Source organism: Cavia porcellus, unplaced genomic scaffold (assembly GCF_034190915.1).
Source record: "Cavia porcellus strain 051 isolate PalLab524CR breed Dunkin Hartley unplaced genomic scaffold, mCavPor4.1 scaffold_6, whole genome shotgun sequence".
In the NCBI taxonomy this organism is placed as follows: domain Eukaryota; kingdom Metazoa; phylum Chordata; class Mammalia; order Rodentia; family Caviidae; genus Cavia; species Cavia porcellus.
This window is the reverse complement of record NW_026947489.1, coordinates 92,840,654-92,858,596: the sequence shown is the minus strand read 5'-3', so window position 1 is coordinate 92,858,596 and position 17,943 is coordinate 92,840,654. Positions and strand designations below refer to the sequence as shown.

Genomic DNA, 17,943 nt, shown 5'->3' with positions numbered 1-17,943 from the left:
CTCAGGAGGCTTCAGGCTCCAAGGACAGGAGCTCCCAGCAGGACCTTGGGGGGAAGAGGCCGGAACTTCTGGGCCCACCTGAGCAGGACGAGGGGTAGAAGGGGGACTAGCCCTGGCTGGGGGGAGGTGGTGGCGCTGGGTGGAGCCCGGCTTGTCGGTGACTCTGACTTCTACTCCTAACTCCCGCCCACAACCTCAGCACCTCAGCGCCTCTGCGCCCCCCCCATGAGGCTCCCCCTCCCCACGGGGAGGGTGACCTCAGAGCTGGGGCTCCGCCCACAGTGCCAGCTGGGGCCCTGCCCGCCCCCCCCCCCAGTCCCGAGGGGCCCACACAACAGCAGGCTAAATTGGGGTACGACAGGAGCGGCTGGAGAGCATGCACACGCATGCACTTGCATGCACACACGCACACATGCACACGCAGGAGTGCACGTGTGCAGGTCTGCCGCAGGGAGTGTGCAGATACACGCAGGAGCAAGGGGCTGAGACTATGTCACCACACGGCGCACGGCCCCTAAGCACACTTCCAGGACACAGACACTACGCATCACTTCTTTTCTTTTTTCTCCTTTTTTCCAGGCAGGGCCTCACCCGGCAGCTTAAACAGCTGTGAGCTATACAGCCCGGATGGCCTTGAACTCCTGCCTCGGTTTCCCGAGCGCTGGCACTGATGACAGCCAGTTTCTAACGCGCTGTACCAGGCTGGGCCTGAAGCCCGTTGTCAGGTCCTTCGAGGGCTTCCCTGGGGACCAGCCCTGTGCACATGCTGAGGGCCCCTCCATCTGGTCCAGGAGTGCGGAGCCTGGCCTGCTGCAGTTGGGGGACCCCCATCCACACAAACGCACCTCCCTCCACACCCCCAGAGGCGGAAGACCCGGGAGGCTCCCTGAGCCTGTAGGGCTATTCACTCCAGAGGCCTGCTCCCTGAGCCAGCTTTTAGGCAGTGGGGCCACCCCAATGAGACCACCTGCAGCCCAGCTTTGCCCTCCAGAGAACAGATAATTGCAGCTACTTTCCATGAATGCCTTAAACTGGGCACGGTTTTGCAGGTCTGTAATCCCAGCTACTGGAGAGGCTGAGGCAGGAGGATTCAAAGTCCAAGGCCAGCCTGGGCTAACTGGTGTGACCTTATCCCAAAATAAACAATCGGCAGTATCACTCAGCTCCATGTAAAGACCCTGGGCTCTGTCCCTGGGACTGAGAAAGAATGCCTCAGCTCTGGCCCTGAAAGTTTGAAATTGGATCACACCTGACACTTCTGACACCCAGGGAGGGGCCCGGGCCTCTAACCCTGGTAAGCCTAACCCAGCTGCCAGCAAACTTCACTGTACAGTGGCTCCCTCCCTGGAAGGAGGACCCTGGGCCCAGGTAGGTGCAAAGGTCAGAGAAATGGCCCAAGAGCCAGGGCGAGGAGGGAACAGGGGCGGGCAGGACAGGGCTGAAAGCGAAGAGGGCCTGCCTGAGTCAGTCCCCTTGGGAGCCCCAGTCCCCTGTACCCAGGGGTAGAGAAGGCCCCTTCAGAGAATTGAAACCAGCACCAGAGAGAGGGAAAACAAACTACCCACATCCAACCTCCGCTCTCTGCCAGCCACCCCCACTGCCCAGGGGCGGGCATCCTCCCTCGAGAGAAAAAAAACCACAGGCCCACATCTCCAAAGCACTGGGCCCAGCAGACAGGGGTGGAGGCTGGAAAGCCTGGGCTTCTCTCACCCAAAAAGGCTGTCAGGATTACTGCTGCACATCAGACATCCCAAAGCCACCCCTCTAGAGAAAAGGACCATTTGCCTAGCACTGAGACCAGAGGTCTAAAGGGTCAAATCTCAACTCTGTCACACTAGGTGACTTTCAGCAAGTCACCACACCTGCCTTAGCATCTGTTTATGTGCCTGGTGTGTGATTTAGGACGCTGAGTCGCAGAGGCCTATGGCCCAGGCCAGGTACAGGGAAGGCCTGGTCCTCCTCTCCCAGCTTCTCCCCATCCACCGGGGCTGGGAGGAAACTCCTGTGGTCTAGGGTCTGCTTTCTCCAGGCAGAGGAGGGGGGTGTAGGAGACAGATATTGGGGTGTGGGTGGAGGTGTGCCCATGGCCTTTCGCAGATTCTCTTCTTGCATTTCACAAACCAAAAAAGGGAAACCTTTGGATTTGGCAAGGGAAGGGGAAGAGAAATAGACTGTTTCCTCCCTTCTCCTTGGGGGAGAGGAGCCAGGGATCCCCCAACCCAGCCAGCCCAAGCCTCTCTTCAGTGATTCTCTCCTCTGTCCCTGGAAACAAAAGTCACTCATCTTGGTGGAGGGGCTGAGGAGGGGGCGAGAACTGGGGAGCTGAAAAGCAGGGGAGACAAGGGGGTTCCCTAAGTGTTCCAGACAGTTCGTGAGTCATATGCAAATGCCCAAGTCCCGGCTCTGCAGGGCAGGGTGGACAGACTCCCAGCCTCAGCAGAAATGGAGCATGGCCTGCTTGGACCCCCTACTCTGCCAGCAGCAGGCCTGGCTGGCCAGGCAAGGCGGGATGGGCAGGTTTCAAACCAGCACAGAGGGCTGGGACTATTTATAAACTTTCCAGGAAAACACACTTGTGCACAGAAGCCACAGCCCGGCCCCCGGCCCCCCCCCCCCCCCCGCCACGCTCCCCACCTACCGCCAGGGCTGGGAGCTGCGCTGACCACTGCGCCCTGATTCCCCTTTCTCCCTGGGCCTTCCAGCTGTGGAGCTCACCACTCTGTCGGCCCAGCAAGCCCAGCCCTGTTCTGCAGGACACCACTGAGGCAGGCTGAGGACTGGCATGGGGCTAGGGGCAGGGCACGCTGGGTACACCCGGAGCCCTTGAGGGAGGAAAGGGGGTCGGGATGGCAGAGTGAAGCACCTTGTTTGTTTTGTTTTGTGGGTGCCAGGGATCAAACTCACAACTTTGCGCTTGCCAGGCAGACGTCTGTGCTGCTGAGCTGTGTCCCCGGCTGTTTGTTGTCACAGACAACATCTTGCTCGCTATGTCTGTCGTATCCAGGCTGGCCTTAAACTCTCTATGTCCTCCTGCCTCAGCCTCCGAGGGCTGGGATTACAATGTGCAGTGTCCTGACACTGGATGCTACCACTGCCCACTGCCCGTCTTGGATGAATGGATATGTGTGCCCCAATGAACCCCCAATTCTGCTCCACCTCCACGGAGCTGCCTGGTCTCCAGGTACTATGATGTCGGCAGCTGGGAGACCAGCAGAAGGGACACGTGGACACCCCCAGCCCCAGAGCAGAAGTGGGGTCTGTGGGACGCAGGACCTCGGAGGCCCAGGGTTACTGAGGAGCCCACCCACCCAGCACCTGCCTCGGGTTCTTCCTTGGAAGTGCAGTAGGTGAAAGGGCAGAGGCAGCCCAGCCTGGGGAGCAGGAGCTGCCCAGGGGAAGAAAGAAAACAGGAAGAGGAAGAGATGAGCCACTGCGGACCACAGCCGGACCACAGGAGTGTGGGGACCACACAGAGGCAGTCTGTCATGGGCGGGGGCATGGCACAGAACACAAAGGGGACCCCCCAGCTGGAAACCACCGTCCTCCGCCCAGCCTGGCACGGGGCTTTCCCCACCCTCACCTTGCCAGCTGCCCCCTGAGCCTGGCCTCTCCCCTCCACCATGCAGGAAGCCTGGCACCTCACTATCGATCAGGGGCCAGGGGGTTGGCACAGTGGCGACCACACCGCTCTCCCCAACTGGCCAGCCTGGCTTGGCCCACTCTGCCTCAGGGGCACACCTGGAGCAGGCCTGCGGCCACCAGCCCCCTCCTGGTATCTCTCCCAGGGACAACACTGCTGCTGCTGCTGCTTCGGGAAGCCAGGAACAGCCCCCTCCTAACCTCCCAGCCAGGATATCCTTTTGGCTCCAACCCCAGAGCAGGCCTGAGTTAGACTGTACCCTGCCCTTGCCCCCTCCTTGGACCCCAAGGGACCCCTATTCCACATCCAGCCCCTGGGCTGGGGCCACAAAGAGGGGGAACCTCATCTCCTTGTCCTCCTCAGCTGTGGCCCTGCAGGTTGGGGACAGAGCCAGTTATAGCTCCGCCCTCACCCCACCCCAAAATACACAATGCAGACCCTGCCTAGAGCCTCTCAGCCTCACCTGAACCCCAAGGAGTCACAGATGTTCCCCAGGGAAGATGCTTTCAATCAAATGCAGGATAAAAAAGACCTCCAAACCCTAACAGGGGAGTCACAAACTGGGTTCTTTAAAATTTTATTTAAACTGGATGCAGTAGCACACACCAAGGATCCCAGGACTCAGGGGGCTGAGGCAGGAAGATCTAGATGAATTTGAGGCCAGCTCTGGCTACCTAGTGAGTTCAAGAGCAGCCCCTTGAGAACCTTCCTCAAAAAAAAAAAAAAAAAAAAAAAAGTGTTTATTGCTGTAATGAGGATTGAACCCAGGGCCTGTGCTCCATCCTCAACCTTGTCTTTTTTTATTTTGAGACGCGGTCTCACTAAATCACCTTAGCTGAGTTCAAAATTGTGATCCTCCTGCCTCAGCCTCCCCAGAACGAATGGATTCCAGGCATGTGCCACCAAGCCTGGCTGAACTGGGTCTCAAGAGGTAGAGGGACCTGGGCCAGGGGCGCCACAGCAGCCAGACCCGCCACTGCTCCAGTCACAACCACAGTCAAGCACTGCCAACCGCAGCCACAGTCTCCCGACAGTGTGCGTGGGCAGTTCTGACTCCTTCCACACACAGCAGTCTGGGAGCCCTGGGGAACTGGGGCAGCAGAGACCACACACACTCAGGCTGCTAGGGCCCCCGGGTGGGGGGGGGCCAAGTCCCCTCCCAACTGCAGGCCTTGAGGGGAGGGGCGGCTCTCCCCACCAGAACCAGGGGTAATGCCTACGGTGGCTGTCACTATGACAACCAACAACAAACATCCCAGGAACCACAGTGGGACAGGAAGTGACAGCCACGTGACAGGAAGACTTTTTTCTCACAGTTGGGAGGGGTGAAGAAGATGGTTTGCAGCCCCTGGAGAAATCAGCTGCCCCCCGCCAGGTCCCCCCCACCTGGAGCTGGAGGATAGGGGGTGCCTGCAGAAGGGTGGACCCTACCCTTGCACAAGCCACGTGCACAGTCGGTCAGGGCAGGGAGCCTGGGCCCTCCATCCCCGCCTGCCACTCACGGTCCCCCACCCCGGTCCCCCTCCCATCCACTTCCTGCCGTGACTGGAGATCAGAGAACTCCCCACCGCAGCTTCCCCTTCTCGAGTCTCGATTCCTGGACTGAAGAGTTTCACTGTGTGGCGAGGGACCGACGGAAGGCGGGCTGGGGACCCGCAGTAGGACCCAGGGGAGAAGGCTCAGGAGGAGGGGCCGGGAGGAAGCCACTTCCAGGGAGGTGTGTACACACATCCTGGAGTGGGTCACGGTGACACCCGCGCAGCCTGACCTCGGGCCACATTGGAGACGGTGTGCAGAGGGACGAGGTTCGGCGGGGGCTTACCTCCCTCAGGCCGTGTAGGCCTGGGCGGGGGTGGGGTTCACCTAGTGTGTCTCTGGGCCTGGCCTCCAGGCAATCGAGGTGCCTGGGGGATGAGGGATCCCCCGCCCTCCTCCAAGGTGCCCGTCCAGAAGAGGGCACCTTGGCCAGCGGCAGGGGAGTGGGGGAGGGTGGGGGACATGTGTGTGGAACCTCCCTCCGCCCCCTCCCCTGCTCTGCAGATGTCCCAGACTATATTTAGCCCAAGCTGGGCGGCCAGCCAAACCCAGACTCCCCACTGGCCTGGAGCTGAGCTCCCAGTTTTTATGCAATTAAAACATTAACCGAGAACCACCCCATCCACTGCCCCAACACAGGCACAGGCGCCCTGGCCCTGGCGGGTACCAGGACTCTAAAGACTTCAAGGCCATCGGTGGCCTACTCCTGCAGCCTTTGTGGGGGGAGGGGGTCGTCAGGCAAGACAGGGGCCTGGAGCCTGAGATGCAGCTGACATTTGGGGAGTAGGGGTGGGAAGGGAAAGGCCCATCCTGTAGTCCCATAGGGGCAGGGGGGAGGGGTCTGCTGGGCTGCCGAAATTCCACCTGTCATTCCACAGCCCTCTCCCTCTGTCGCTGCCTGCTCCAGTTACAGGGCTGGGGCTGGCAACAGGTGCTGGCCAGGCTGGCAGCAGGCTAATCCCCCACCAGCTCCCCAGGCGGACAGCGGTGCCTAGAGGTCCAGCAGGGGCTCAGCAGGGCAGGATGCTAAGCAGGAGCCAGTGGCAGCATCCCTGTCCCCAGAAGTGGACAGTGGTCATCTGTCAGGGCCCGCCCCAGTACACTATGGCACCTGGGGAAGCCAGGGAAAACTTTGTTCCATGGCACCTATTTCATTTCCCCACGATGCCAGGCGGACTAGACTGTGGGAGGTCTGTCTGCCTCTTCCTCCTCCTCCTCCTCCTCCTCCTCCTCCTCCTCCTCTCCAAATTCCAGGAACAGGCCAGGGAGGCTCCAGTTGCACTGAGAGAGGGGGGAGCAGGCGGGCGGTCTCAGCTGGGGTAGGGGGGGCCAGAGGGAGCGGGAGGCAAGATCCAGACAGTGAGAGACAGCCAGACTGGGGACAGACACACATGCACACACACACACCAATGCTGACACATTCTCACACTCCGGGCCAGGTCTCCGCACACCGCCCACCCTGCAGGGACACCCAGACACCCTCAGACAGCCCTGCCAAGTCCCAGCACACTCCCTGGACACACACAGAGATCCGGGCTCTGCCTCCCTCCCCGCATCCCCCCCAAACGTGTGGGCTGCAGACAGCAGCCAAGGGAGGGAAGGCGGCAGGCGTCGGAGAGGGTGTGCGGCCCTGGGCACCGGGTATCAGTTGCCACAATACTTTCCCCAAGCCCAGTTAAATGGAGACAGACCTGGACATCTCACCAGGGGCCTTGCCAGCTTCCCACACTCCTAAAGCACAGCACCAGCTGGGGGGCTTAGGGCACGGGGCACATGGAGACTTCCCAATACTGTCACGCAGCTAGGACTCCCTTCCCTGGAACACAAGGAGGAGGCTCCAGTACACCCACCCCTGCAGCCAGGCTTCGGCCTCCCCAAGGACCGGCAGCTGACACTGAGGGACAGGGCCTACCTATCTCACATCACACAGTTCTAAGGTCTGTCCCACCCAAACAAGACAAAGGTCCCCAAAGCAAAGCTGCCACCTTCAGAGATGAAAGTGTCTTGGAGAAGGGGAACACTTTAAATGGCATCTAGTCACTGTCCCCCAAAGAGACCCAAAAGCCACTCAGATGATGTCCTCTCCCCTACACGAGATGGGGTGGCAGGAACCGCGTCACAGCTTATGTGGGTGACTGTGCCCAGCGGGGGTGGCACAAGGGCGATCAGGATGGAGCTGCCTACAGCTAGCTTCCTGCCAGGCTGCCACATGGCTGGAAGTAGTAGGAGGGGAACTAAAGAAATGGCCCAGAGAGGCAGCAAGAGTATTTGGGGTCACGCTAAGCAGACAGAGATTTGGGGGCTGCAGGGGGAGGTGGCCAAGCCTAAGGTTCCTGAAACCTGCCACTTGCATGGGTCCAGGCCCCAGCCTGGTGATGGAAGCCTGCAGTGATGCCTCCTGTTCACACCCCCAAAGTCTCTACAAATTCAAGGTCCCCCAACGGCCTCCTTGAGTCTGACCCCACTGACCTTGTTGTTTCAGGACCCAGACTTGAGGGCCTCCTGCTGTCCCAGCTCCCCCAGGCACCATGTTCCATGGCCTCAGACTGTGCGGCCCCACCTCGCCTTCTTCCCCCAGGAGGGAGAACTACACACGCAGCCCCTGGTGCCCTTTCTGTAGCTCCCACCCCCAGACTCATCTCTACCCTCCAGGGGAAGCCCTGAGGCTTTAAGCCACCTCTAGCTGCCCCAGGCCAAACTCCCCAAAGAGCCCCTGAGGGATTCGAGGAGTTCCAAACCCTGAGCCCTAATGTCCTAGCAAGATGAGGGGGACCCTTACTGAACTAGCTCTTTCCAAACAACCTTGCCCTAGGAAGACACAGCCAGAGAAAGGAATGAGAAATCCCTGAGACGCCCCACCTACAGGTTGAGATGATCAGGAGGTCTGAGGTAGAGTGGAAGGTCTCTATCTCCCCAGAACATACACGCGTGCACACACAAACACACGTGCACAAAGGCAGTCACGAGGCGGGTGTGGCAGTGCACGATGGTAATGCCAGTCCTCAAGAGGCTGAGGCAGGAGGATCCTTGTGAGTTTGAGACCAGCCTGGACTACAAAATGAGCTCAAGGCCAGACTGAACTGCATAGTGAGACCCAGTCTTAAGACCAAACAAACAAACAAAAAGCCAGGCATGGGGGTAATCTGGTTACAGAAAAGGATGCTGGCCTAAGGTGGGAGGCAGAGGGTCCCCTCCCGACCAGCACACTGAGGATCCTAGGACAGGGAACTAGGTGAAGAAACTTCTCTAAACCTGGGATTTTTTTTTCTGTCAGATTTCTAAGAGAGTTGGTCAGAACCCCACCTAGTGCACAGCAGGGGGCCTGTCTCGCTGCCCAGCAGCAGCTTGAGGACAGTGCCCAGTGAGGAGCCTAGGGGACACAGCCAAGCTGATGTTCCGCCCCCCCCCAACAGACACATACACACATCTGGCTAGCAGCTTCCGAGCCTCGTGGGTGGCACCCTGTCCAGACATCCTCAGCAGAGCAAGGTCGGGAAGTCTGCTGCTCGTCCTTCCCTAACCCCTAAAAGCTTCCACAACCCCCGCAGCACAAAACCTGCGGACACCCCCACACACACCTAAAGGCACCAGCTCGGTCACTCGGCACCCTAGCTTCCTGTGCCTGGCTCCACCGGGTAACCAGCTGAGCGGGCCCCGCCCCCCACCCTGTCCCTCCGCTGTTGGGGTAGGGGGCTGGCGGGTTCTCCTCCAAAACACAGGGCGGCTCAGGTAACGGGGTGGGGGGCAAGGAGGAGGAGGAGGGGGCTGGCTGGTTGCGCATCCGCTCTCTCCCCAAACAGGTTTGAAAGTCTTTTTGTTTGGCTAGTTTTGGAAAGCAAAGAGAAAGGAGCTCCCGGCGGCCGAGGACACGCGCGGAGGGCGCCCCAAGCCTGGAAGCTGCGCGCGAAGGCTGGGCGCAGTCCGGGCTCCCCGCCCTGCACACAGCGGCGGCGGCAGGCCGGGGCGCCCCGGAAACCCCGGCGCCGTGGGAACCCGTCCGCACTCATTCCCGTCTCCGTCCCCGCCCCAGCTCCCACCGCGAGCGGGCCCCGCCGCCCCGCCGCAGCTCAGGGCTCCCCAGGTCCCTCGGGATCGGTTACCTCGCGGCGAGGGCACGCAGCCCGTCCGGGTTCCCGCGGCCACAGCGTCGGTCCGCACCCGGCACCTCGGCGCGGCGTCGGGGTGCGAGGTCCCGGGAGAGAGGCCGTCCGGGGGGCCGCGGCTCAGGGGCTCGGGGCGACGGCCGCAGCCATGGCGAGTCACGTGCGGAGGCTGAAACTTTACCCGGAGCCCCAGACTAGGGGGGCAGCGGGGACCCGGCGGGGTGGGGAGACCCCGCCCCGGTCCCGCCCCCGCTCGTTTCGACCAATCACAACCAGGAGGCGTGACCCCGGCCTGGAGCCCGCCCCTGTCTCCTTAACAGACCTGGGGAAAAGGGCGAGTCTTAAAGGAGCCGCTGGCGGCAGAAGGCCCGACCGTGGGAATCTGAGAGATTCACTCCCTCTGAGCCAGAATGGGAGATTCGGAGCTAGAAGGGGGGTGAAGTTCCGCGGGAAGCATGGAAATAGGGCTCGGAGGAGAAAGGTCCGCAGTGTGTGGCATCCCACACTCCCTTCCCCGAGCCACACGCCCACACACGCCCACACACACACACACACACACACACACACACACACACAGAGCCTAAACTGGGGAAGAGAGTAAGTGGCGAATGTGGAAGCGAACGCAGTGACTCCTGCCTGGCTGCCCGGCTGCCAAGCCCCTTCTCTCATGACGGGCCTCAGGGACCCGCTGAAACTGAGCTGTGTGACCTTGGGCGAGTCACTTCCCCGCTCTGGACCTAAATTTTCTCATCTGCAAAAATATGAGCGCAGATCTGCACGCAGGCCGCCTCTCACCCCAGTGGGCCGGGGAACTGGCCCGGACGGGCTCTTAAGTCCCCGCGAAGGACCCTTCCCCGATGGGCAGCGCCTAGAGCTCCCGGTAGGGGGACCCTGGAACACCCCTCCTGCGATCAGCCCGGGGACCAGGTCTTGTCCGAGGTCCAGCCCGACGGGATCTGAGCCGTGGTCCATCTGCAGCCCCAGCACCAGCGCGGCCACACGAACCTCCCACCTGCTGCCCGTTGGAGTTGGGGACAATCGCGGTTCCCCCCCCCGTGGGTGGGAGCGTGCGCACCCACTCGGGGACCTTCTCCCCAACACACACGCAGCGTTCCTGGGCAGAGATGTGGTCGCAAGTGCCCCCCAGGATTCCCACGTGACAGGCCAGCGCCACTCGCCCCGGGACCGGAGCCCCAGGGAGGACCTCGCGGGGTGACCTGAGCAGAATCCTCAGCCCCACCGATCCCAGAGTACCCGCTTTACGGCTTTACGGACAGGACCGGGAGCCAGAGGCGGCCACCTGGGCCTTGTGCACGGGCCCACCCGCTGCAGAACCGGGTCTAGACCTGGGGTTCTGTGGGCTCTGTCTTTGGCCCCCCTCCCACCCTTGGAGGGCGGGCGGGCCGGCAGGACGCTCCGTCTTGGGGTCCGGTGCGGGGGAAACTATAGGCAGCGCCTCCCCGGCACCTTCCCGCCCGCGGCCCGGGCTGTCTCGGGCTCCTGTCTGGATTTCCGTCCGCCGGTGTGAACCACCCGGCCCGCCCGACCCCGCCCCGCCCCTCCCTCCCGGTCCTGTCCAGATCCATCCGCAAACATGTGCTCAGCGGGCAGGAATGCGACAATGGCTCCCAGATGTGGACGCGCCAACGTTTAACCCCTTCTCCCCCAGCACCCCTACACCGAGGGCCTGCAGCCTAAGCCGCCCCCCCACAACAACAGCGGGGACCTAAAAGGAGCCTCAGCACCTGCCCACCTCCAATGGCCACCAGCTCCACCCAGCCTACACTCTGCAGGCGAGGCCAGGGGAGAGGCTGGTGGAAAGATACATGCGAGAGAGACAGAGTGTGTGTGTGTGTGTGTGTGTGTGTGTGTGTGTGTGTGTGTGTGAGTGCACACAGCTGCCAGCCTCCCCTGGGGATGACCTTCATGTCTGCCTGCCAGCTTTGGAGTCACTCATACCTTTGCATGCAAACACTTGGGCACCGACCGTCCTTTGCACACCTACATGCCCAGCTAGGGGCTAGTGTGTACACTCTTGGCACAGGTGTGCACACATGCAGCTCCAAGGAGCACTGCAAAGACTTGGCCACACACAGGTTCGAAGCAGGGGGCAGGAGGAGCTCCTAAGTACACTCCACAGGAGAGGAGAGCTCCCTCACACTCAAGACACACCTCTGGGGTCAGACACTCAGGCAAACACAGCCTGAGCACCTTGGGAGCAGCCAGTCTACCTGTCCAAAGCCTGGCCGCATCCAACCTCCCCTCCAGGAAGTAGAGGAGTCCCCCAGTGGGGGCCAGGCATTCTCAGTCCGGCCAGGGAGCAGCTGAACTGCAGCTGCCCTGGCCTCTCTACTGGCACCAGCAGATCAGCAGAGGAAAGCAGAGGCAGGCCCAGGGTGCAGGGTTCTCTAGGAGCAGGGCCCCTTCCCTGCGTGCAGGAGGGATGCTCGGGCAGGACCTGGCCACTGATTTCTCAAGATAAGGATCCTTCTCAAACAGAGGAAACCAGTCAGGTGTAGTTCGGGCCCACAGGTTCCTTCCTGAGGGAGGCCAAGGCAGAGGGGCATGAGTGTGAACCTCATGAGATCCATTCTCCATATAAAAATAAAAAGAGGACTGGGGATTTAGTTCAGCAGCATAAGCGCCTGCCTTGCAAGTGCATGGTTGTGAGTCCAATCCCCAGTACCAAAAATAAATAAATAAAAAGAATGGGGGATGAAGTTCAGGGGTAGAGCACCCCTGCTTCCATCTCCAGTACCCCCATCAAAAAAGAGGAAGCAAAGAGATCATGGGTGGGCAGTGGTCAGGGACAGTGCACAGCAGCTGGAGGAACTGTAGGACAGCCCTGGGAGGCTCAGACTTCCAGCAGGGTGGCACACAGCATTCAGGGGAGGCTGAAGGAGCAGTGAAGAGCCACTGTCCCTCCAGGACCCCTGCATGCAGGTGAGGCATCTGCTAGAACCAGCTCCACATCAGTCCTCTTCTCTCTGGCCCCCCAACTTATCCAAGAAGGCATGGGCAAGGCCCCTGCTTCCATTGTACAGATGAGGAAACTGAGGCTTGAAAAGTACATTACAGCCAGGCTGATAGAGCACACCTGTAATCCTAGCACTTTGGAGGCTGAGACAGGATTGCCACAAGTTCAAGGCCAGTCTGGCAAGACCCTGACTCAAAACACCAAAAAAGAAGAAGAAGAACAACAACAACAAGAAGAAAAAGGTTTGAGTCTAGCCTGAACAATTTAGTGACTTAGAATCTGTCTCAAAATAATTTTCTGAGCTGGGTATGGTGGCTCATGTCTGTAATCCAGCTCTTGGGAGGCTGAGTCAGGAAGATGGTTGTGAGTCAGGCCAGCCTGGGCTACATAAGCGAATTCAAGGCCAGCCTGTACTCAGAACCTGATCTCAAATAATAATAATAATAATAATAATAATAATCTTAGTGTTCTGGGCTGGGGATATAGCACAGCAGCATAGTCCCTGCCTGGCAAGCACAAGGTCCTGAGTACCAGAAAAAAAAAAAAAAAAAAAAACAGAAAGCAAAAAAAAATCTTACTTTCCAACTTTTTTTTCCCTCTATATAATTCAGGATGGCACTGAACTCACTATGTAGCCCAAGGTGGCACCAAACTCACAGCAATCCTCCTGCTTCAGCCTCTCAAGCTCTGGGATTACAGGTGTGCACCATCAGGCTTAGTTTCAAAATTTTTTAAATTTTTAACAAGGGGCTGAGAAGTAGCTCAGTTCGATTCCCAAAGCCACCACCACCAAAAAATATTAGAAATTAAAATTAAAAATAAGTAAACTGCCTTGGCAAAGTCATATGGCCTATCCACAGCAGAGCTGGGATTCGAACCCATGACCCTCTTTGCCTGGCGTTTACCCCAGTCAGCTCTGAGTCTTTCCTTTGCCCCTCCACCAAGCACGCGGGAGAAGCAGCATCCTTGAGGGCTCTGCAAGTTTCTGGGCAGGGCCAGGACCCGGCAGAGAGAGGTCAGAGAGGGCAGAGGGGGCAGCAGGGACTCTACACAGGACCCTCCCCCCACCCCAGCACGGTGCCCACCCGCCTAGCAGGTATGGCCAGGTGACTCAGCCGCATCCGGGGAGATGCCAGGGCAGTGACTCACTTACCGAGAAGAGCCAGCCTGGCGCTCTGCCAGCCTCAGGACAGAAGCGACTTAGTCACCACACGGACTACGCGGCCCGGCGGGCACGGCCGCGGGATGGGGACACGGGCAAGGCAGTGCGTGCCCTCCGTGGCTACGAGCGCCCCCTGGCGAAGCCGAGCTTCAACGTCCACACCTCCTGGGGGCCGTCCCGTCCCCCCCCCCCCGCCCCGCCGCCGCCACCCCTCCCTCCCTCTCTCCCTCCGTCCGTCCGCAGCGCGCGCCCCCAGCTCTCCAGCCCTGCGGGTGCCAGCTCAGGCCGCGGAGACCCCTGGCGCTCTGCCCCCGCCCTCCCCTCCCACCTGCCCCGCCTCCGCCTGCCACCCAGGTTGCGCCCGGCTGCAAGGAGGTGGCTCCTTTAACGTGTCCCGGCAGCGCCCCCGCCCCAGCCCCCGGCCACCCCACGCGCACACATGCGCACACGTACACACGCGCGCGCGCGCACACGCACTCACACGCACTCTGCCAGCCTCGCGCTGCCAGCAGCTGCCCGAGCTCTGGAGCAGGGGGGAAGTCGGGAGGGTGGGGTGCGGGGATTGGGTTACCAGCTCCAAAGGGGTGGGCTGTCACGCAATCCTCCGCCCTTACCCACCTGCCCCCCTCCCAGCCGCCTCTGGCAGGCTACCCACCGCCCCTCCCCCTCCCCACTCCACCTAGAGTAGGAAATGTGTTGGAGAGAGTATTTGTCATGCTGAGACCAGCCCAGGAGAGGAGAGAAGGATCCCAGGAAGAGACAGCAGACAGACAGACAGACAGACAGGAATTCCTGTGCTCCATGCTTCGCTGCAACCAACTCACTAGGTAGAGATAGCTTTGTGTGTGTCAACCAGAAGGGGGACGGAGTAACCCCGAAAGTCCCCGTGGAGTTGGGGAGTTCAAGGGGAGCTGACAGCCTGAACAGCCTCGGTCCATTTGCACTATTGATTTCTGGCGCACTTGCACGGCAGCAGCGGGAGGAGCGGGGATCAGCCCCCCAGGAGCGAGGAGTGGAAGGGGAGGATGTCCCACACCATAATCTGCAGCCTCTGGGAAGGGGACAGCCCAGGAACCTGAGCGGCTGAGTGGCGGCGGGAGGCTGGCTGGGGAGAAGGTGTTGGATTTGGGCCTCCTCCCAGCCAGGCCTGAAGTGAATCTGAAGAAAAGGTGGGACAGAGGTTATCATGTCTGCCTGTGCAGGGACCTGATCAACTTAAGAGTGCAAAGGCAGGACGGCTTCCCTGGCAGCTGGACACCACGAAGGCCCTCAGAGAGCCAGCACCGCGCAGGCTGGGTCCCCAGGGGCCAATACCATGTTCTCAGTTATCTCCCCAAGCCTCCTGAACTGTCAAGAATACCCACCCGGGGCTGGGGATTTAGCTCAGCAGTATAACCACTTGCCTTGCAAGCAGGTGGTCGGGAGTTCGGTCCCTGGTACCAATAAAAAACAAACAAACAAACAAACAAAAAACACCCACCCCTTGCCTCCACGCCTTAGAGACGGGATCCCTTTGGACCTTGAGTCAGAAACCCCATAGCCTGAGCTCAGCCCGGTGGGCATGCTTGTGATCCTCGAATCAGGATTTGGGAGGCTGAGGCAGGAGGATCCTCACACATTTGAAACCAGCCTGGACTACCTTGCAAGATCACAACCACCCTGGACCACACAGGGAGACCAAAAACCGAAACAGAAACCCACGTCATCTCTCAGTGATAAGCCCTGCTTGCTTCCTGAGCCGGGATGGCAAACGTCCAGCCTGGAAGCCACATCCTAGCTGTCCATCTGTCCCTGACTGGGTCCTGCAGCTATGGACAAGTCTGTCCCTGGTCCTGTCCCGGCACTCATAGGAGGTAGCTGGGTGGGACATCTCCAGTGTAAAATGTCTCCATGCCCCAGAGTTCGCCAGCATGAGTGTGTTGGGCCTGTCCACATCTCCCTTCACACCCAAGGCCACAGGTCACCCAAACAAACCCAGCCCAGCCTCCCAGCCTGGAGGAGACTCATAAACACACTCCGCTGGCCTGTCCCTAGAGACCCTGCCCCGAGAGCCCTGCTCACAAGTAGAGAGGAGAATGGACTGTTGAGGGGTGCAGTGCACACCCCTGGCCTGAGGGCCCCATGCTGCATAGGGGGTGGGAACCCAGGGAGGTGTGGCGAAGGACTGGAGCAAGGAAGAGCCTTGCAGGGCCTGGGCTTGGGTCCTAGCACAGTGGGCGACTCGGGGAGAGGCCTTGCAACACCCACATCTCTGTGTAGGCCTCAGTTTCCCCTGGTGAGGCAGAGGGACAATCTAGATGGCTTCCAAGCCCCTTCTGGGCCTGAGCTCCACACTAATCCCCTGGGGCAGGCAACAATGTTGCAGCCAGGTTCAGCCCTGTCCAACTCCCCACCCACCTTGCCCCATCTGCACCCCAATGCCCTGCCTCACTCCTGGGCTCGCCTGCCAACCCTCACCACAGCCAGCCCTGGACCTGCCCCGTGCTCTTCTGCACGTCCTCCTGCCAGGGGACAGACCAACTAAAAATAGTCCCCTCAGCCTTTCTCAACACTGCTGCCCAGAGAGCAGGAAATGAGGGGCCTGGGTGGCTCATGCCCAGCCCTCTCCACCCGCTCCAGCTCTCAAGCTCCTCCAGTGCTCTGACCTGGGACCGGTGCCAACTTGGCCATCTCAGGGGCATCCCACACCCCTTCCTTGGGGGGAGGCCTGCCTGCCAGCACTGGGCCTCTAGAGCTGCCCCTGGCCTGTGGGAGGAGGATCAAGAAGGCAGGAGGTCTGGAGGGAAATCTTCCCAATTCCTGACAAATCAGTGCCAACCGCACTGTGGGTACCAGGAGGGCAGGGCCTGGCTCCCCTGGCCGGTCTTGGGAGGGTGGAGGGAATTGGCACAGCGCAATTTGTGCCAGTTTCCTTCATCCTGGCCCAGCTGGAGGGGAGGCTAAATAGTGTCCTGGCCTCAATTATACAGATCGCCCACTCCCCAAAATATGTGGGTGTAATGCAAAGTTTTCGTGGGTCACCTTCAGATATGGGGAGAAATCTAAAAAGGAAGACAGAAGATCTGTGCTGGCTGCTTGCAAACACAGAAGCCTGGAGGCCAGGACAGGCAATGCCAGGCTGGGGCCACGCTGCCCTCCAGCTAAGCTGAGTCAGAGGCTGGGGCGCCGGGGCCTTCACCCCGTCTCACCTGGGATTCCCGACGCCTCCCAGCACCAGGGAGGCAGGAAACCAGCCCAGCGACTCTCTTCAGGGGCCCCACAAGGGAACCCTGTACAGCGAAGTGGGTGGGTGGGTAGGAGGGAAACCAGGAGTGCTGGCACCTGGCCCAGAAAGGGAGAGAGAGAAATACCTCACTGGGAAGGAGCAGACCTGAGGCGCCTCGCACAGCTCCCAGATGTGACCCGCACTGGGTTCTGAGCCAAAGAGCCTGATGGGCAATCGAAGGACAGGAGGCAAAAAGGGGAAACTGAGGCCAGCCCAGAGTCAGATGTCCTGATGCCAGCTATGAAGGCCACCGTGTGTCCCCTGTCCCCTTGGTGCCTGACACACACACCCCCACCTGCCTCTCCTGGGCCCTGGCACCCCTGCCCTGAGCCACAGCTAAGGTAGGCGTCAGCAGCCCATAGAGGTGCTCAGAGCCAGGGCAGTGCCAGGGCAGCCCTGTACCATCCTCTGCTGGCTGCACACCCGCCCCCTCCCAGCCGCCACACACATCTCAGCTGTCGCATCCGATTAGGGCTTCTGCCCAGTGAGCCGGACAAGGAGGCCACTGGGTAGGGGAGAGACACAGACAAGGACGCGGAGGCACAGGACGGCTGGGGGAAGGTGGGGCCAGGGCTCAGGGAGGCAGAGGCCGCTGGACTCTGACCGCAAGCACCCTGGCGGGCAGGTGACAGCGACAGCCTGTGTGCGTGTGCAGGGAATTTTGCAGACCCCAGGGCATCAGCTGCGCCCCATGTCTGGGATCTCCCAGATGGGCGAGGATGCCGGAAGGAAACCGAAGGCAGAGACAGTGACCTAGATTCAGGGAGCAGTCCCAGGCGCCAGCCTCCAGCGTAACTCCCACCAGCCCTGCACTTGGCCACGTGCTGTCCTTGTCGCGGGGGCTCTTACGGTGGTGTCTGCCAGGCAAAGTAGCCCAAGTGGAGTTCCAGTTTAGGCCTCAGGTTCCCAGGCCACTTGGGATCCCCACCCTCCTCCTCTCTCGATCCAATCCAGAGCAGAGCCAAGTCTGTGGCCCCTCCACCATCCCCCTTCCCACCAGGACTCACTTGGGGGGCCTGGAGAGCTGTGGGCACAGAGAGGCTGGGCTCACCCCAGAGTTATTCGATCGCTTACACACATGCACGCACATACACACTCACGGAGAGCCAGAGGGACTGACTCCCTCAAAGTGAGAACAGCCTCTTCTGCCACCTCCTTGCCTGCTACCCCAGAAGCGGCTCACCTGGGTTGCTGGCCCTTTGTCCACACCCAAGCCACAGTGAGACACCCAGCACCTTCAGAGAGCAGGGCCACCAGCCC

At 60.4% G+C, this 17,943-nt stretch overlaps 1 protein-coding gene across 3 annotated transcripts in view; it reads right to left on the bottom strand.

The window, feature by feature from the left end:
- Window positions 1-17,943, bottom strand: part of Rara (retinoic acid receptor alpha) — a 40,945-nt gene that overhangs the window by 22,030 nt on the left and 972 nt on the right. Inside the window, exon 1 of one of the 3 annotated variants that reach the window (XM_063251504.1) lies at window positions 9,277-9,417. The exons of the other annotated variants lie outside the window; for them this stretch is intronic. The gene's annotated coding sequence lies outside the window, so the exon portion shown is untranslated. Of the gene's footprint in view, window positions 1-9,276; window positions 9,418-17,943 lie in introns of those variants that run through there. 3 annotated transcript variants of the gene reach the window in all.